The sequence below is a fragment of the Setaria viridis genome, chromosome 4 (assembly GCF_005286985.2).
Source record: "Setaria viridis chromosome 4, Setaria_viridis_v4.0, whole genome shotgun sequence".
Classification (NCBI taxonomy): domain Eukaryota; kingdom Viridiplantae; phylum Streptophyta; class Magnoliopsida; order Poales; family Poaceae; genus Setaria; species Setaria viridis.
Window position 1 is genome coordinate 22,877,645 of NC_048266.2, and position 7,673 is coordinate 22,885,317.

Consider the following 7,673-nt stretch of genomic DNA (forward strand, 5'->3'; position numbering starts at 1 on the left):
GTTGCAACTAGGACACACCATCATAATTGCAACTAGGAATAATCTAATTACAACTTGTCGGGGATAGATCCTCATGTACCCGCAGGGAAGGAACAAGACAGATTCCTACTAGAATTTCCCTGAAATCCTACTAGGACTCATACCTTATAATCCTACTAGGACTCTTAGATATATGTAACCGACTAGTAATCACGACCCTTAGAGTATACAAAGGAGGGCAGGGGTACCTAGATCGACAAAGAAAGCAACAACTCAAACCAAACAACACCCAAGCGCAAGGCACAATATACAACACCCTGAACAGGATGTAGGTATTACGCTACTATGGTGATCCGAACCTGTATAAATCTGTGTCTAGGTCCGGCTATCCCCCACCGACCAATCTCCTACGTTAGGATACCTCTCGGTAAGTTGCCGGGTATAGATTACTAACACAACTGGAGCAGTTGTACCTTGTCGTGCCCTCTAGTTGCAACTAGGACAATACGTAGTTAAAAAAACTAAAAACCCATGCACACGCCATCATAAATGCAACTTGTCGCTCCCTCCTAGTTGCAACTAGGCAAATAACCTAGATACAACTACATTAGAAACTGGTTACAATTAGGACACACCACCATAATTGCAATTGCGACAATAATCTAGTTACAAAAGAAACAGTTGCACCTTATCGTGTCCTTCAATTGAAACTAGAACAATAACGTAGTTCCAAAATACACTAAAAACCTATGCACACGCCGTCACAAATGGAGCTGGCCGCTTCCTCCAGTTGGAACTAGGTCAATAACTAACTAGGTTATTGACCTAGTTCCAACTATACTAGAAACTGGTTCCAACTAGAACACACCATCGTAATCATAATTGCAAAGTAGGACAATAATCTAGTTACAACCGGAGCGGTTGCAACTTGTCCCTTCCTCCGGTTGCAATTTGTCCCTTCCTCGGGTTGCAACTTGGATAATGACGTAATTACAACTACATTAAAACGTCATGCACAAGCCATCGCAAATGCAACCTGTCCCTTCCTCCGGTTGCAATTTGTCCCTTCCTCGGGTTGCAACTTGGATAATGACGTAATTACAACTACATTAAAACATCATGCACATGCCATCGCAAATGCAACTGGAGCATTAATCTAGCTACAAATGAACTATGCACACGCCATCACAAATGCAACTGGAGCATTAATCTAGCTGCAAATGAACTAGTTGCAACTAGGACACGTCATGGACCAATTGCAACTAGAGCATCTTACCAGTTGCAACAAAGACAATTAACCTAATTACAATTGTACCCATGGAAGATTACCATCATAGGTAGTAGTTACGAGATTGTGTATATTACTGAATCACCGAATTAGTTGTGTATATTACTGAATCACCGAATTACTGAAATATCGATATTGATACAAGATTACTAAATTACCGAATATATCAAGTTGTCAAAGTAACAGACATATTGTTGCGTTACGGAATATCATAGCAACAAGAAAAAGGTTCAGAATTATTGAAACAATAGGACACTGAGGAGGTACGAATTACCAAACATCAGCGGGAACATTTAAAAACTGGATAAAAAAAACGTATACATGCAGTGCTCGAAGGGGGAGAGGTATTTAGCATGTTTCTATGTATACATGTTTGTTTCAATTAACAATCACACATTAGTCGCTATATTCTATGGGCAAAATTCAGCATGATTTGTGATTTCCATAAGCATCTTGTTCTTTCACTTTTTGGACCCATAAGCACCGTCAAGGTAAGTACCGGCAACATCATGTGCTAGGCAAAACAGATCAGAGAAGGCAGCCATTTCCACGAGTTGAAGCTGACCTAGAGCAAGCTCTTCAATCTGTACTGGGATTCAAGTAGCTGCATTGCAAAAAGGAAAACATGTGTGAGGGGAGCCCAACCAAACACAAAGTAAAAGCATGAGTTGGCATTCTTGGCTTGCCGATGATGTATTGCTCGATCATCACGTGGGGAACTAACTACTAGATTACCGAATAATCATCATCCTTCAGAATTCTGCTGATAAGGTGCTTGGATTACTCGATAATAACGAATGACAATTTACAATATGAATTCCTGAACCATCCTCATCCCCTAATTTACTAAATCACTAGGACTAGTGGCTGGATTACTAAATTACTAGAACTAGCGGCTAGATTAGTAAATTACTAGGACTACTGGCGTTTGGTTCCCGTTGCTTATTTTTAGCAAGTGTCACATCAAATATTTAGATACTAATTAGGAGTATTAAACGTAGGCTATTTACAAAACCTATTACATAAGTGGAGGCTAAACGGCGAGACGAACCTATTAAGCCTAATTAATCTATCATTAGCAAATGTTTACTGTAGCAACACATTGTCAAATCATGGACTAATTAGGCTTAATAGATTCGTCTCGCCGTTTAGCCTCCGCTTATGTAATGGATTTTGTAAATAGTCGTCAAATCATGGACTAATTAGGTTTAATAGATTTGTCTCGCCGTTTAACCTCCGCTTATGTTTTAATACTCTTAATTAGTATCTAAACATTCGATGTGACGGGTGCTTAAAAATAAGCAACGGAACCAAACCAGGCCGAAGACTCAGTTGTCAGATGTGTCTCTTTTGGTTCTCAGTTGTTTTTTACCTGGATATTCAGCTAAACATGGTAGGCCGAGCTTTTGATTGCATCAATTTTGATGGACGTCTCGGTTGCCGATTGCACAGGTGTAGATGAAAATCATGCAATTTCTCTTACCTGGATGAGCAGGGCAGCTGTTCTGCGCACGCACTCCTCCATCTCCATTAGGATCCTGCACGCTGGCTTTATCTTCTCGCACTTGCAGAAGAGCCATGTACTAGCGGCGCCGAATACCGGAGAAAAGAAATCTGGCCTGCCCATCGATTGCGGCCTCCGCTCCCCGGTGCACTGGCCTGCGGCTGCGGCATCAGTGCACATCGCTACCTTCTCCACGGCACACTCGCGCTCCCTGCACTGGACCGCGTGGTGCCGCTCCCAACGCCGCAGCGAAGCCACCCATCTCGAGGCCTCTGCAGCCCGCCAGTGGAGTACCCCGCCTCGCGCACGCAGCACCCGTGCATGCCACTTGAGGCCGCCGTGCTCCGCCGCCGATGCCGCCTGCGAATTCCAGCCGCCGCCGCCGCGGCTGCCTCTCGGCAGCGCACGGGCGTGGGAGGCTAGGAGAGGGGGGACTGCTGCCCTCCGCTGCTGCTCGTGGCCCGCCACCATCGAATCCAGCAAGCAGCCCCGCGCGCCGTGCCCAACTCGCTGCGCCGCCGCCGAACCTGCTCGGCCGAGAAAGGGAAATCTGGATTGGTCGGGCGTTGTGGGTTAACGGGCCCGGCGCGCTGGCTGGTCCCTCTGGCTCGCCCAACAGAAGGCACCCAGGCCAACCGGCACGCCTGGGCCAGCCCGAGCTTCCCAATTAGACTGTCTGCACCGGCATACGGTAAACCATCCTCGGTACCGTGGTAGTGGAAAAAATCTCGCACCACGGTACTTGAGGCATCCGCTACCTAAGCGGATCGTCACCCGTCCGCTACTCCCAGCGGACGCCCAGGATGCCTGCGACCCGCCTCCTGAGACCGCTGCCCCAACGACCTCCCCCTCGCGCCTCCGCTCGGAACTCCGCCGCCGGACTGCCGCCGCTGCCGCTGCCACGCGGGGGGGCACCTTCGCGGCCACGCGCACCTCGCGAGCTGAATCCACCTGCGCCACCACCACAGGCGCGGGGGAGCGGGAGTCGGGGGCGGGGGCGTGTTGTCGTCGGGCTGGAGGCAGAGCCCCACGTCCGTGGCATCCATGGCGCTGATGCGCGACCTCCGGGACCCGTCCACGCGTCGCTCTGTCGAGTCGTCCAGGGAAGAGGGGGCCGGCGGGGAGGAAGAGGAGCCGGCGGGAAGGGAAGGAGGGCCGGCCGTGGAGGAGGCGCAGGAGGAGCCGGTGGGGAGTGCAAGGTGGTGGCATGGAGGGTGAGGCGTTGCGAGGGTTGGGGAGGGGAATGGTTGCGGAGAGAGAAAGGGGGGAAGGGAGGAAGGGGAAAAAATATGACGTAGTTGGTATAGAGTATAGGATATAGAGTAACACAGGTGCGGGAGAAATTGGTATAGAGGAGGGAATCCCAATTACTAGGATAGAATATTCTTTTTAGAATATGGAAATAGAGTATGATGAGTGCGGACAGCCTTAACCAGCTTCCGCTTCCGCAGGCCGCCAAGCCATAACTGCAGTTGCATCTGGCCTACCCAATTGGATTCCAACTGGTATATGATCGAAAAAGTTGCATCCAGGGCAATCTGAACACATAATTTGCACACATAATAATAGTTACCACTTGAAGTTTTGCAATTGGTAGGTTGTAGTACATGCAGATTCATTCAGATTCAGTTGCAACCTTTTTTTGTCATTGGAAAGAAAACAAAATTAACAATAACATTATTGTGAGGGAACATTTAGCTACACACATTTAAGTACATGCAGATTTATTAAGATTCATTGACGTTGCCATCACTATTTTCTTGGTAATTAACACGGCCAGATGTCTCATCCTCCCCACTCTGGCCCTCCTCTTGTTCTTCATTCAGTCCCCTCTGTATTTTTAGCTGACCTCTCTTTCTAGGAGTCCCATGTGTTTTGGCACCCCTCATTTTCGTTCTGCTCTCTGCTGCTCTGCTCCTGTTTGGGTTCAGTGGGCATGTTGTGTTATAGTAGCTAGTAACATTGCAAGTCTGGCATAGTTTGCTCTCATAGCTCCTTGTGTATGTGCTGTAAGGATTACCAGCTTCCTTACTCTTTTCAGCAGATTGACTTTTCTTGCCAGATTTCCTACCTTTTGTGCGTGACACCGGTGGCTCAGCTAGTGATATACCAACTAGGTAGTTTGTAGAGGTTGGATCAAGGTTCAGCTCAGGCTCATGCTCATTGGATTACACAATAGCTGCACTACAATCTAGCATCGATGCAGTAGCACCAACATTCTGGATTGCACCAATAGCCTGCAACTCACCACTTGCCCTCCCTGACGAATTGGATGGATGCATAGAAGAACCAACTTCTGTGGCTTGGAGAAGCTCAATTCCAGGAGTGATCCTATCTATCTACCTCACTATTTCAGCATAAGCGCGATCTATTTTGCTTCCCGCTTTACCCAACCTCATTAACTTAGGTAGTAGTTTCGACAGCCATGACTGCTCCGTGTCACCTCGTGGCCCAACCTACACAACATCATGTCTGTCCCATGGAACCACAATCTCACATCACGCGTGTATCTTTTGAGAATGTACTTTTCCGGTATGCTCTGCACCTGTAGGTGGGTGAATGCCTTTATGATGTGCATGCAGAACAGCCCTGCAGTTTTGCAGTATATTTTGTTTAATATATAGAAACACCTAGAGACATTGATGTGCAACTGGATAGGTAACAAGGTTGCAACCAGCTTACCTGTGTGCTCCCACTGCTTGCATTCACATTCATACACTCATGCTTCCTTGTCCGCCACCACCCTGAAAGCATGTCGCACCTAGTAGAAGATCCCCGTGCCCTTCTCATGTGGGTTGTACTATTGTTAACATAACCATCCTTCAGCACCCTGTTCTAGCTTTCTGATCTTTGTGTGGATATCATTCTCTCGCAGTACATCCCCTTGAAGTATGTTGCAATTCAGCTCTTCCTCTTTTCCCACAGCGCAATTATTGCGGAGTTATCAGCGATTCCACACTCATCTATCAGCTTCTTCCACTCCACTTCAAACCATGTAAGCTCCGGCGGATAATTTATTAGAGATTCTAGCCTCTCCTTCAGGTTTTTATGTTTGTGTTGTGTGTACAGTTGGTCGAGCTCATATTCCCAGACCCTTGTTATATGCCATCTGCAGTTTCTATATTACGATTTGTCAAACACTATATTTATTGCTTCTCTCATTGTTGCATCCTCATTTGTGGTAGCCACAATATGTGTGTGTGTCTATATATATATATATATATCACACAACAATTTCCAAAGGAACCAGCAATACGATAGGGTTGCAACCCATACAACACCTAGTTTGCAACAGCAGACTCCATTTTATTGCATTTGTTCAATTATCAAGTTTGCAAATTAGGAATAAATTATATGCGCAATTGGAGTAAAAGTCATACCTGTTAGGATCACATAGGGCTGGTGCCCCCATGTAGTTCTTGAAAGTTTCAAACAACTATTTAATGATTCAATTGTTTCATCCTAAAGCAGCGCTTGCCCAAAACTAGCATTCTTCAGGTTGCTATTGGCCCCCACAAACATGCCTAGCGGCATATTTTTTCTGTTTGTTTTGTGGGTCGTGTCAAACGTGATAAAATCACCAAAATCCTTGCACTCAGCTCTTTGGCTAGCGGGGCTCCAGAATCTATTCCTAAGAACCTTTGCTTTCAGATCAAATCCACATCCCAGTTTAAGTACTCGTTGCTCACCTTGCACTCTCTAAAAAACTGAAAAAGCTTGTCCAGATCACCATCCCTGTCCTCCCTTGCTTGCTAAGCAATCTTGGAACATAAAAAGAAATAAGTACATTATTTTTTGCACCTATCAGGATACTTTTTTTTGGAATTTTTTTCTGGATTGAGTACAGAGGGACCTTGTTGGGGGGAAATATTAGCGACCTCCCAATGCCGCTCAAGGTGACAATCATAAAGGCCCAGGCCCACCTGTGGTAATTGCGGTTACATCCGGCCTATTGAAGGCAGAGAACGCTCCGCTCCGTCTCGCCCGACCCAGGGCCCTGGCGTCGGACAATCCCGACCCCTCGATGGAGGGACTCCACCTCGCCCGACCGCGGCCCCAGGGTCGGGAGCGCCCGACCTCTCGCCGCAAGGTTCCGCCTCGCCCGACCGCGGTCCCAGGGTCGGGAGCGCCCGACCCCTCGCCGCGAGGCTCCGCCTCGTCCGACCCAGGGAACTGGGGTCGGGAGCGCCCGGCCCCCACCTTAGAAACTCCGCCTCGCCCGACCCTGGACGCGAGGGTCGACTCACTCGGGTCCACAAGATGGATATTCCCCTCGGGCGCGGACTGGAGGATCAGGATAACGATCTCGTGGGTCCCCCTGTTGACCTCGCCATAAATGCGCTGCGGCCCTATAAGCCAAAAGGGAGGGGCGTCCCCAACGTAGCCGATCACGAATACCGGTGCACGGCCGTGCGGCGCGGGCTGCAGTGGCCACAGCTCCTTCTGATTCGTCACAAAGTACTCATGAGCTGCGCCAAACGACGCAGGAGGGCGCGCCGTTCGCTCTCGCGCCCCGTGCGCCCAACGGCAGTCTCAGGGATGTGACGTTCGGGTCCTACGACAATCGGCAGGACAGCAGCATCAGGCTTCCTCCTCGGTGGGCACGGATGCCGAAGCTGAAGATCATCATCACGCACGACGGCGACAGCGATCGGGGAGATCATCGACAGACGAATCGCCCTCCCTCGGCGGGCGCGCTGACAGGGACTGGATGCCGGAGCAAGAGCGGCGGCCTTGGGATCCCCCCGGATTACTTTTCTTACTTAGCTTATCCTTCCTACCCCTCCACGGGAGGCCCGGCTCACTTGTAACCCCGAGCTCCTTCTTGCGATATAAAAGGAGGACCGGGGATCCTGAGACGGGGACTTTTTAGATTCTTTTCCTCAAGCCAACAGCACACTC

General features: G+C 48.8%; 1 long non-coding RNA gene across 1 annotated transcript; it reads right to left on the reverse strand.

Annotated features, from left to right (window-relative positions):
- Positions 1 to 1,537: 1,537 nt before the first annotated feature.
- On the reverse strand, positions 1,538 to 3,443 carry LOC117851810 (uncharacterized). Its single transcript, XR_011897945.1, has 2 exons — positions 2,751 to 3,443; positions 1,538 to 1,871 (listed from the first exon to the last, which is right to left on the reverse strand). It is a non-coding gene; the product is annotated as an uncharacterized lncRNA (long non-coding RNA).
- Positions 3,444 to 7,673: the final 4,230 nt, after the last annotated feature.